We start from the raw sequence: 13,006 nt of genomic DNA, 5'->3' as shown, positions 1-13,006 counted from the left end.
ACTCAGCTCTGCTACATCGGACACTGCACTAAGCTTGGCTACTGCGGAGTAGCCGATGGCCAGCTCTGCTTCATCTCAGCATAGAAATGCATTGACCAGTGTTGATTGGCCGAATGCTATATTTGGCCAATCAACGCTGTTTCTGCCGTGGAGGCAGAGTCTAAGAGCGGTCCACAGAAGTCTCCATTCTGATCCAATCTTAGACTCCGCCTCCTCACAGACGAGCCTCCAGCAGAACCAGCGTTGATTGGCCGAATGCCGTACTCTGTATGGCATTCAGCCAATCAACGCTGGTCAATGCATTCCTATGGGAAAAAGTCAGCTCACGCATATCGCAAGCTGACAGGGATCCCGACATAATACAGTGATTTGGGCATGTTAGATGCCCCAAACATGCTTACCCTGCTGTCCCAGTTGCATTCCAAAAACCTGCATTTTACATTACCTGTAAAGTGAATGGGATTCTGGCTAATTCCATCCAAACATGGCAGAAAAAAAATTGCTGCGAAAATGCTGCTATTTCAAAAACGTGAGCGTTCTTACAAGTAACAGCTTATCAATTATACCTAATGAAAGGCAGGCATTTTCCATATAGGTATAATAAAAGCTGAAATGGAAACTCTGTGGACTTTCTGTGAAAAAATCTACAGAAAAAAAAATGCTGTGATGCAGTTCTGCCGCAGTGTTTTCCTCATCATTTTTTGGCTGTGGCTCTTTACCTGGGGCCTTAGCCTTAAATAGGTTTGGAACCTAAGACATGAGAGTGAGACATTGCTACATAGAGCTTCACATCCATGACTAATATATCACAGCCATGTGACCTGTTTAAACCAACGCAAAATACCTGAGTGGGTTTATAAACACTAGATACATCTTACAGTAGGTCCTGTTCATATTTGCGTGGGAGGCTCTATTAAAGAGGACCTTTCACATCCTTTTTGACTGGCAGTATTATATATTGCTGGAAAGCTGTCAGCTTTGACAGTATGTGCTTGGGTGCCTGAGCTATCGGTACCGTTAGTTTCGGCACCGATATCCCTTCACTTTCAGAAGGGATACCGTTGGACAGTACAGAATATGTTTCATATGTGCTATGAAAGGTTACTGTCAGAGGTGGGGAGGCCCAGATCTGGAATGTTGACAGTGTGCTGAATTCATTTGGCTTTCTAGCGGTATATAATGGCATGGGTGTCAGAGGATGTCAAAGGTCCTCTTTAAGGATAAGGGCTAGTTCACACGTGAACTGCCCGCGCGGGTTTTGACAGAGAGAGAGACGCGGCGAGCCACGTCTCTCTCTTGTCAAAACCCGCCCGCCGCGACCATCGCTGTCGCGGCTTAACCCTCTGCTGTCGGCTCAAATGAATGAGCCGACATAGGAGGGAGCTGCCGGGGGCGGAAGCCGCGCGGCTGAGCCTGCGCGGCTTCCGCCTGAAGAAAGGACATGTCCTTTCTTTTCGCCGCTAGCAGCAGCTCGCCGCTAGCGGAGAACAGAAGTCCGGCGGTCTCCATAGACCACCATTATAAGGGGAGGTTTTGGACGCGAAATCCGCTGTCAAAAACCTCCCCTTATACTCACGTGTGAACTAGCCCTAAGGCTGAAGATTTTGCTGTGATTTTTTTGCAGGAGAACTATTAAAAATTAATATATTTCTCAAAAAGCTGCATTTCTGCAATGTGGAGCCTCAGCCTAGGACTCTCCAATACAGATTCCATCAAGCATAACTGACATAAGAGCGCAGCAGAAAAGAGCTCCATTTAATAATTTAATAGGCATCTGCACACTTATCCTGATTGAAGAAAACAAGACGGCAATAGGAACATGTAGGATACGGCAAATGTAATAAGCACCTGAGACTTACTCTTATGAGCTATCTGTTATCTCTCCTGTTCGTACAGATGACACTCCCAACCACAGTCACTGGAGCCTCCAAAACTTATTGGGAAGAAATCTCCCAGAATCTTAGTCCATTGACCCAAGTGAAGCGCTCCTCACCGGTTGTTGGTTATGATGAAAGTATTTTAGCAAACGTGTGACCAACCAAGGTTAAGGTTAGTAGATTGACTTATTAAATAAAAAATAAGAATAAAAATGTACAGGGGTTTTGGGATTTACACCTCTTTTTCAAATCAAAGGTACATTTCTGACACTTATTGGCGCAGTTGCTGCTCACTGGAACAACAAGGTCTGATTAAATGTAACAGAGACAATTTAAGGTGTAAAGACTTCTCTTTATGTAGCCAACTTCACACTATGGGGGCACCTTCAAGAACTTCCTCAATGGAACTGCTCCTATGTGCATCTAATCTTCTGCACTCATCCCTTACATCTGCCAAGGAAACACAATATACTTTGCACTGCAGAGAGTTACACAGCATATCCAGGAAACAACCATAGTATCGAATATACATGTTACAAAGTGATGCTAACTCATCTTGGGTAGGAATGCATGGTCATTTACTAATCCCCAACCAGGGTTGCTTACTAAAAGGGTTAACCCTTCGCTTCCTTACAAATGCAAACAATGTTCATTTCATGTAAAGATTTTTTATTTTATCGAAGGCATTAAAACAGGAAAAACTATACAAATGTTATTGCTGTGATCGCACTCTTCCACAAAATGTAAGGAACTAGCCTCTGCCCATGACTTTGTCTGCATGTTGTTGGAGTCGATGATCTGTCTATATTCAGCAAATTGCTGCCTTTGATGTTTTGCCTGCTCCGGGGTTTTGGCAGCTCTTAACCCCTTCCCGCCGATGGCACTTTTTGACTTCCTGACCAAGCTCGATTTTTCAAAACTGACATGCATCACTTTATGTGGCAATAACTTTGGAACGCTTTAACTTACCAAAGTGATTTTGAGACTGTTTTCTCGTAACACATTGTACTTCATGTTAGTGGTAAATTTTGGTTGATATATTTTGTGTTTAATTATGAAAAAATAGGAAATTTGGTGGAAATTTTGAAAAATATGCATTTTATAAAGTTTGAAATGATGTGCATTGCGTACAGATAGTCAGACCGCCAAAATTATATCATAAATCTCATATCCCAGATCTCTGCTTTATGTCGGCATTAAACTTTAGTCACCCTTTTATTTTTTACGGACATTAGAAGGTTTACAAGTGAAACAACAATATTAAAAATTTTCAAGAAATTTCTAAAACCCATTTTTTAAGGGACTAATCCAGTTATGAAGGGGTTTTGAAAGACCCTTGTATTAAACCCCCCCATAAATCACCCCATTTTCAAATCTGCACCCCTTAAATAAGCCAAAACAACATATACCTATTAATTTAACCCTATAAGTGCTTAACAGGAATTAATACAAAATGGAGGTGAAATTTTCAAATTTGATTTGATTTTACTAATATTTTCATTTAGCCCTAGAATTTGCACATTCACAAGGGGTTAAAGGAGAAATCGCATCCCACAATTTGTTAGGCAAGTTCTCCCGACTACCATAGTACCCCACTTGTGGGTGTAAACTAATATATGGACGTACAGCGAGACACAGAAGGGAAGGCGCGCCAAGGAGCTTTTAGAGGGCAGATCTGGCTGTGATCAGATTCAGGAGCCATGTCGCATTTACAAAGCCCTTCAGGTGTCAAAACAGTGGAAACCTCTAGAAAATGACCCCATTTTGAAAACCGCACCCCTCAAAGAATTTATCAAGCGATGTAGTGAGCATTAGTAACCCAGAAGTGAATATGTAAGCTGTGCGGAGTAAATTGGGTACACCAAATCCCATTCTATTTTCCCACTAGCTCCTATGACACGGACGGGGAAGAGGGGCATTCTGGGGGATCAGCGCTGGTGTATTATCTCTCATAAGCTCTAAATATGGGGGTCCCCTGAAAACGCTTGCACCGCTTATACATTTCATTCTAGTTGCAGCCACTTACGTCCTAATGATTTGGCGACTTTTGGGGTTTTTGTCTTCACTTTGTACAAGCTAGATTTTTATTTTCTGGCAATGTGGCCGTATGAGGGCTTGGTGTTTGCGGTATTAGATGTGTTTCTCAATGCCACCATTTTGGGGTGCCTGTAACTTATTGACTACATTTTATTAACTCTTTCTGGGTGGGATGTAAAAGGAAATATCAATTCTGGCATTGCTTTTTAGCATTTATTTGTTTTCCTGTGCAGAGTACAGCATAAGTAACATGTGACCTTTATTCTGCGGGTCGGTACGGTTACGGCGATACCTCATTTATATTATTCTTTAATGCGTTGCTATTTGTGCAGAATAAAATTCAAAGTAGGTGAAAAAAATCTATTATTTTTGCATCGCCATCTTCTGAAAGGCATAACATTTTTATTTTTCGGTAGACAGAGCTGGTTGAGGGCTTATTTTTTGCAGGATGACCTCTGCTTTTTATTGGTACCATTTTGGTTTTCATCTGACCATTTGATTACTTTTTATTGAACATTTTGTAAGGCAAAGGTGATGAATAATCATTATTTTGTGCGGTTTTGTACGTTTTTTTTATGATCGCCGTTCGGGTTAAATAATGTTTTAATTTTATTGTTCAGGTTATTATAGACGCAGTGATACCAAATATGTAATGTTTTTTTCTATTTTTCTTTATTTTACATAATAAAACATTTTATATGGGTAAATGGTATTTTGGGGGCTTTCTTTATTTCTAATTTATTTGAAACTTATTTAAACTTTTTTATAACTTTTTTTTCTGTCCCCATGGGGGATTGAAGCAGTGATCTGCTGATCACTGCTTCAGTAGATATAGATGCAATACACGTGTTACATGTGTATTGCAGAGTACAGGAAGCTCTCAGCCCCGTGCACATGCACGGGCTGACAGCTTCCATTTTGGCAGGATCAACCAGGTACGTGGAGGGGACAGCATGGGGCAGACCATGTGGGGTCACTGATCAGACCCCACTGCCCACTACCAAGAACGGCACCCCCCTAAACCATCACTGGGGGTGCTGATTGGCACAATTATATACCGAAACCCCTGAGATGCTGGCGGTCATGTTTGACCCAGCATCTCGGGGGTTAACCCCCGCGGTCGGACCCAGCCTCTGGCACTGGACTGCTTGACCGTGTGCATGGCATTATGAAGTCTGAAGACTACCAACAAATTTTGCAGCATAATGTAGGGCCCAGTGTGAGAAAGCTGTGTCTCCCTCAGTGGTCATGGGTCTTCCAGCAGGACAATGACCCAAAACACACTTCAAAAAGCACTAGAAAATGGTTTGAGAGAAAGCACTGGAGACTTGTAAAGTGGCCAGCAATGAGTCCAGACCTGAATCCCATAGAACACCTGTGGAGAGATCTCTTGATGGCAGTTTGGAGAAGGCACCCTTCACATCTCAGGGACCTGGAGCAGTTTGCCAAAGAAGAATGGTCTAAAATTCCAGCAGAGCATTGTAAGAAACTCATTGATGGTTACCGGAAGCGGTTGTTCGCAGTTATTTTGTCTAAAGGTTGTGCTACCAAGTATTAGGTTGAGGGTGCCAATACTTTTGTCCGGCCCATTTTTGGAGTTTTGTGTAAAATGATCAATGATTTGACTTTTTTTTTCATTCTCTTTTGAGTTTTTTCATTGCAAGCAAAATAAATGAAGATATTAATAGCAAAGAGTTTGTGCTTGCAATCATTTTCTGGAAGAAACTGAGTATTATCTGATAGAATTGCAGGGGTGCCAATACTTTTGGCCAACACTGTATAGTACTCGTTTTGTAGGATTTTCTGAAAATGAGAAGACACTGACACTATGCTTCAAAAGTGCCCCTCCTCTAATTCTGGTGCAGATGGAATTTTTTCTCTAGCTAGAAGATACACGTCCACTCCATCTGTGTGCTACAAGTAGGGTTGCACCCCATGTACATAGAAAACAAATACTTTTTTTTTTCAATTATTTTTAATGTAGATTGGTAGCCCCATATAGGGATCACAATGTACATTTTCTTTTTTCTATCAGTACATCTTTTGTAGAATGGGAGGAAATCCACACAAACATGGAGAGAACATACAAACTCCTTGCAGATGTTGTTCCTGGCAGGATTCAAACACAGGACTCCAGCGCTGCAAGATTGTACTGCAAACCACTGAGCCACCATGTTTCCCCTAGAAAACAAATACTTGGCACTCAAGTGGGTTGTGTTGCAATTGAGTTTGAGATTTATTTTATAATGCAATCCAAACAAATAATGTGACGTTTCGGTTGCATCCACAACCTTCATCAGACTGATTGTAACAGAAGATGTGTGGTCAAAAGAAATTGCCAGGAGAATAGCTTAGGACATTGTGTGAGGGCCATCACAGAATAATACCTGCAGCGTAAATGTGGTGTTTTCCCAAACTGCCACGTTTATAGAAATTGCAGCATGTCAATTATACCTACAGAAACACTGGCAGTTTTCCTATAGGTAGAAAGTAAACAGAAAGTTTGAAAAGGAAAACTGAGGACTTTCTGTGAAAAGTGCTGAGGAATAAACGCGATGCCTTTCATCCACATGGGGCCCGGCCTTAAATAGGACTTTTCACCGCCTCCACCAACTGTAACTCTTTGCATACTTTACATTGCTATGCTCTACTGATTTTGGCACTGATGGAATTTTTCACAGTGGCCTGCAATGTGGGGCCTTAGACTAAAGAGATGTTTTTATGACTTGCACACAAGACACAAAGCTAAGGGATTTGCCTGGAAAAAAAAGGATGGCCAGATTAGGATAACAATCTGGCCATACAAAACTAGATATTTCTCTATCCTTCCTCCATTACCAACTTTAATGTTTGAATGGACAGGATTGGAATGTTAAAATCTGTAGCACTATGCAGCATTACATAGGTACATTGAAGTTTAGATTGTTAGAACTTTGGAAGTTGGGTTTTTGAAGAAATGTAGAAGAAGAATGGTGTTACTTTAAATAATAATTAGAAGGTTTAAAGAAATGTAGTGATAAAGGAATTCAGAGGATTCTGTAGACAATTCATGGCGAGTTGTGACTGCTCACCTGTGTGGACTGGAAACCACAGTAGATGGTAGGTGTATACTAGATCATGATACAGAGCCTAAGCAATTGCCTAGGACTCACTCCTGCTGCCTGCAAGAGAATCTACAGGTTATGGTCCCCAAAACAGTTACTGACTGGGTTTGTTGCTGAAGAAGCAGTCAATAATCAGAATATGGAACAGTACAGTCACTACAAGTAGTACATAAAGTTCCAAGGGTTACAAGAACAGGATTCAGTTTAGTTCTACATGTTTCAAGCACAATAGTCAAATGGTTTGGAAGCCACTTAGTCAGGTATAGGTAGAGTTCAAGACTCAAGAATCAAGGCTCAAGAACAGAGGTGAGATCAAAACCAAGGTGTAGTAAAGCTGAGTGCAAATTCCATTTATTGAAGACAGCAGAGCATAGTATCACACGTAGTAAACTATTAGTACAAGCTTAGATTTCACTCAGGCCAAAGTTCAGATACTAACAGTAGAAAAAAATAATATGACTAGAGATGAGCGAACAGCGTTCAGTCGAGTACATGTTCGCTCGGATATCAGGCTGTTTGAGATGTTCGATTCGAGTCAAACACCAGGTGGAAAACTCACTAAAAATCTGATTCCCCTCCCACCTTCCCTGACACTTTTTTTGCACCAATAACTGTGCAGGGGAGGTGGGACAGGAACTGCGACAATGGTGGCATCGAAAAAAATCGGAAAAAGTAATTGGCTGGCTAAATCAGGTGACCTCCAATTTATACGAATAGTGGATTTAATATCCGGGTCATATGAGACTGTGAACTATGTGATTGTGAGACGGATAGATCTACAGGCAGGGTTAGCTAGGGATTACCTTTATTTAGGTGGGAATGTAACTCATCCAGCTCTTTGGGGCTCTATCTGGTCAGGATCCCTGTCAGCTTGCGATATGCACGAGCTGACTTTTTCCCATAGGAAATCATTGACCAGCATTGATTGACCGAATGCCATACAGAGTACAGCATTCGGCCAATCAATGCTGGTTCTGCCGGAGGCTCGTCTGTGAGGAGGCGGAGTCTAAGATCGGACCAGAATGGAGACTGTTGTGGACCGATCTTAGACTCCACCTCCTCCAGCAGAACCAGCGTTGATTGGCCAAATGCTGTACTCTGTATGGCATTCGGCCAATCAATGCTGGTCAATGAATTCCTATGCCGAGATGTAGCAGTGCTGGCCGTGCGCTCAGCACTGCTACACCGGAGATGAGTCAGAGCTGAATGTGCGCTGAACCCTGCTGCACACTCACCTCTGCTGAGCTGTATCAGAGCTGAGTGTGCAGCAGGGTTCAGAGCATCTCTGATGCAGCAGAGCTGAGTGTGCAGCAGGGTTCAGCGCACACTCAGCTCTGCTTCTTATCCAGTGTAGCACTGCTACATCTCGACATAGGAATGCATTTACCAGCATTGATTGGCCGAATGCCATACAGAGTACAGCATACGGCCAATAAATGCTTTTTCTGCCGGTGGAGGCGGAGTCTAAGATCGATCCACAGCAGTCTCCATTCTGGTCTGATCTTAGACTCCGCCTCCTCATAGACGAGCCTCCGGCAGAACCAGCGTTGATTGGCCGAATGCTGTATTCTGTATGGCATTCGGACAATCAACGCTGGTCAATGCATTCCTATGGGAAAAAGTCAGCTCGCGCATATCGCAAACTGACAGGGATCCTGACGTAATACAGTGACTTGGGCATGTTAGATGCCCCCAGACATGCTTCCCCTGCTGTCCCACTTGTATTCCAGGGTGTATAGGCATCATTTCCTGGGGTGTCATAGTGGACTTGGTGACCCTCCTGAGTCGAATAGTGGTTTCCCCCTAAACGAGTATTTATTCCCCATAGACTATAATGGGGTTTAATGTTCGATCAAACAGTCGAGTATTGAGCAGCTACTTGAATCGAACTTTGAACTACGAACATTTCACTGTTCGCTCATCTCTAAATTTGACCTTTTTGGGTGGCTGCCTGGAACTAGAGATGGGTGAATTAATTCCTTTACGAACTTGGTTTGATCCAAATATTCCAAATTGTTAATTTTTTAACAAAACCAAACAAATGCCAGTTCTCGAATGAACTAAAAAGGGCAAAGCCAAATGTATTGTGCCGGAAAAATACAGAAGACACACCTGTCTCACCCATGGTCTTTGTAGACAGGCCATATCTACACTTAGTATATGGTTATCATCATAATCATCTCCATCTCTTTCTCCTTCTCCTCCTCCCCACCAATGTCAGTCATTATGCATAAAAGGAATGTGTGTCTGGTAAACAGCAACCTATGCCCAGTCATCTGGCTGGTCTGCAACTTTAACTCCCACCTGGTCAAGTTATTGGTGGTGCAGTTGCTGATGACAGCAAACAATCTGAAGGATCCCTAGCCACCATTATTTCTCTAGGAAAGCTGTCCCTGCTTGATATTGCCCTGTGGGCCTCTTCTTGCAAATGAACTAAAATGCATCAATACATGGACCACAATTATGGGAAGGTACAATATATAGATTTCATTGGCCCACTGTGTCAATGTTTTGAGCTTCAGAGGCCACAATCTAGAAATATAGCAGGTTCGGTGCAATGTTGAAATGGCATGTGCTCTCATACATTAATTACTGGCAGAATAATCCAGGCTCCATTCTGCTTTCCAAACGCTGTTCTCAGGGTCATAGTATGCATTCCACTTCTGAGTATATTCTAACTTTTTCAGCTGGCAGATCAGAAAAAACTTTAGCTTTGTGGGTGGGTTATACAATCTTCATACAGTCAAGGTCCATGATAGCCTTAATGCGCCTCTGCATACTTATACCTGATAACAACAGGTGGTGTTCACACATAGAAAATTGATGCTGAATTTGAGGCAGAATCTGCCTAAAAATCCAGTTCAATTTTCACTTGAAATCTGCCATTCATTTCAGCTAGTGCAAAAAAAAAAAAAGCTTCCTGTTCGTTCTTCAGGTGGATTCTGCTGAGAACTCCCATTGAAATGAAAGAGAGGTGGAAAAGCAGAAATATTCTGCTTCAATCTTTCTGCTTGAAAAATTTGCATCAAATTCCTCCATGTGTATCACCCATAAGTCTCGAAGTATAATGGAGGAAGTTAATAATGGAACAAAAAAGAGAAGTCCTCTAAGTATAATGAGATAATTATTATGGGGAACTTCAACGATCCAGATATAACAGATACGTGCAGGTCAGCGCCGCACCTCCCATGAGGCGACCTGAGGCGAGTGCTTCAGGCGGCGCTATACCAGGGCTCCAGGGAGGGCGGCATTTTTGCTAACCTAAGCCAGTCCAGGACAAGCTGTCCTGGACTGGCTTAGCACCGAGCGGTGGTTTGGGGAGGCCACTGGAGCAGCGCTGCTCCAGCAGCCTCCCCTCACGCTCAGGCAGAGAGTAGGCCCTGTCCGAGCCTGCTCTCTGCCGGCGAACAGCGATAAGCCCCGCCCCCATCAATTTGTCACGCCCCTCCGCTCAGCCACGCCCCTGCTCCGCCCCCTCCTCCGGCGGGGGGGGGGCAGCTTTCTGTAGTTCGTCTCGGGCGACGAAAGGGGCAGGTTCACCCCTGCTGCAGGTGCACCTGGTCAAGTTATTGGTGGTGAAGTTACTGATAACAGCAAACAATCTGAAGAATCCCTAGCCACTCTAAGAAAGCTGTCCCTCCTTGATATTGCCCTGTGGGCCTCTTCTTGCAAATGCACTAAGATGCATCAATACATGGACCACAAATATGGGAAGGTACAATACATAGATTTCATTGTGGTTTGCACGTATATAGCAAGAAGTAACTGCTGTGGATTGCTGCTATTTTGTGGGGGACACCCCAAAATGAAAGGTTTTTGTCTGCTATATATGAACTTGTAACTGCTATGTATTCCTGCTATTTTTCAGGACACCCCAAAATGGAAGGTTTTTTTCTGCTATATATCAACTTGTAACTGGTATAGATTACTGCTATTTCTCAGGGGACAACCCCAAAATGAAAGGCTTTTTTCTGCTATATATCAACTTGTAACTGGAATAGATTCCTGCTATTTTTCACAGGATGCCCCAAAATGGAAGTTTTTTTTCTGCTATATATCTACTTGTAACTGCTATGGATTCCAGCTATTCTGTGTGCGGACAGCCAAAAATGAAAGCTGTTTTTCAGCTATATATCAATTGTAACTGTTCTGTATCCCTGTTTTTACCGTCCGTGCAAAGCTGGACTCCTGTCCCTACAGTGTATAGCTCTGAGAAGAGCTGTTGTTGTTCAGTTCTTCCCTGCCTATCAGAAGCTAATCACTATCTAGCCCTTAGCAGATGTCTTTCTCTCCCTATCTCTCACCGCGAAATGACAAATATTGGGCTGGCCTATTCTTATAAATTGGAGGTCACATGTTTTCGGCAGCCAATGGGTTTTTTTAATTTTTTTCACTGCTTCTGTTGTCGTAGTTCCTGTCCCACCTCCCCTACGCAGTTATTGGTGCAAAAAATGCGCCAGGAAAGGTGGGAGGGGATACGAATTTTTACTGCGTATGCGGCCTGGTATTCGATTGGGAACGAATACATCGAATGCCCTGATATTCAATCGAATACCTATTCGATCGAACGGTGCTCGCTCATCTCTAGTAGTCAGAAGATCCATTTGCATTGTTGGACTGGTCTAGTATCAGCTATTTAATTGATCAACTATCACTGGTCATAATCCAAAGAGTGAACAAACTAAAACATAATCTTTAATGATAATTGTATGATCAGAAACAATCCTAGTTTGAGGAACTATGGATTTGGCTGACTGCCAATAGGATTGCCTGCTATACTGAGCTGTACCTTTACTAGGTTGGTGTGTACCTTGTCCATACATATCCATGAATCCACACCCTAAGTTGTTCCTTGACCCTTTCACTCGAACTTGGTATGTCTGCACTGGCCACTTAATGGACTTCACCTCGCCTGGACTATGACAAGCTGCATACTGCCCAGGAACATGCAAATGGTAAGAACCCCGGTTTGTTTTATGTTCTTAATAACTGCTTTGTATAAGTTACCATTTGTATGATACTTTGTATATACTTATAACCTAAGATTGTTACTGATATTATGATTTTGACTATAATAAAAGTAACACAATCATACTAGCTATTAAATGAATGAATAAACCTGAGACCTGCAGATCCATCCTTGCTCAGTATATTATGACAAGATTTGTCATAAAAAACAATTTACCTATTTGTAAGTTATTTTAACTAAAACTTGATTTAACTAATAATATGTAAATAGAATTGATGCATTAAAGTATTTTCCTAAAAATATTTTGTGTATTTACTACACTTGGAAAAAATATTATCTTTAGAACAAACTCTGTACAGTGAAGGGAATGGAACATCTGCATAAAGCCATATACAATACTTACATAATGATTTATGTATCTATCAGATAACAATCAGATGGTATATGCTATAATCAGTTTACAATGTTATATTAGTCTGAATAAATTTCACTTACCGGGATCTAAGTATTACATGTAGAGCGTGCTGAAAATAAGTCAGGAGACAAGTAAGCCAGAGTGTGATAATGGACAAAGGTGGGGCTACAACACCTAGAGCTGTTTACTCGTATTATAAGCTCAGCAGTCATCTTACCATGTAACAGTACATAGAGGAAATGCAGAGCAACACGGCAGTACTACACGACTAACTATAGTAACTGACTGAATAGGTCATATGACCCTGTATAGAGAAACGTGAAAGTAACATACTGTAAAATGACAAGTACATTCAGGCTCAGACTGTATATTGTAAAGGAAGATTGTGCTAGGAGTGGCTATCCCATATTCATCAGCACAAGTGACTGAAGCATACCACATAGATACATACAACCCTTTTTTGAGACAGTAATAAGTATATTTTAGTGTGTATAAAATAGCAAAAATTATAAAATTTTTCAGTTTAAACATTTTTATTATCATTCAAAAAAACTTTCAATTTGCAAACAGTATTTTACAGCATTTCTTATGGTGCGTTGCGTAA

At 41.9% G+C, this 13,006-nt stretch overlaps 1 protein-coding gene across 1 annotated transcript in view; it reads right to left on the bottom strand.

Annotated features, from left to right (window-relative positions):
* LOC142218466 (beta-1,3-galactosyltransferase 2-like) overlaps positions 1 to 12,524 on the bottom strand; it is a 65,469-nt gene extending 52,945 nt beyond the window's left edge. The window contains exon 1 of the mRNA XM_075287215.1: positions 12,483 to 12,524. The gene's annotated coding sequence lies outside the window, so the exon portion shown is untranslated. The remainder of the gene's footprint in view (positions 1 to 12,482) is intronic.
* Positions 12,525 to 13,006: the final 482 nt, after the last annotated feature.

Source organism: Leptodactylus fuscus, chromosome 9, assembly GCF_031893055.1.
Source record: "Leptodactylus fuscus isolate aLepFus1 chromosome 9, aLepFus1.hap2, whole genome shotgun sequence".
In the NCBI taxonomy this organism is placed as follows: Eukaryota; Metazoa; Chordata; class Amphibia; order Anura; family Leptodactylidae; genus Leptodactylus; species Leptodactylus fuscus.
The sequence above is the reverse complement of the archived record's forward strand: the minus strand, read 5'-3'. Positions and strand labels throughout refer to the sequence as shown.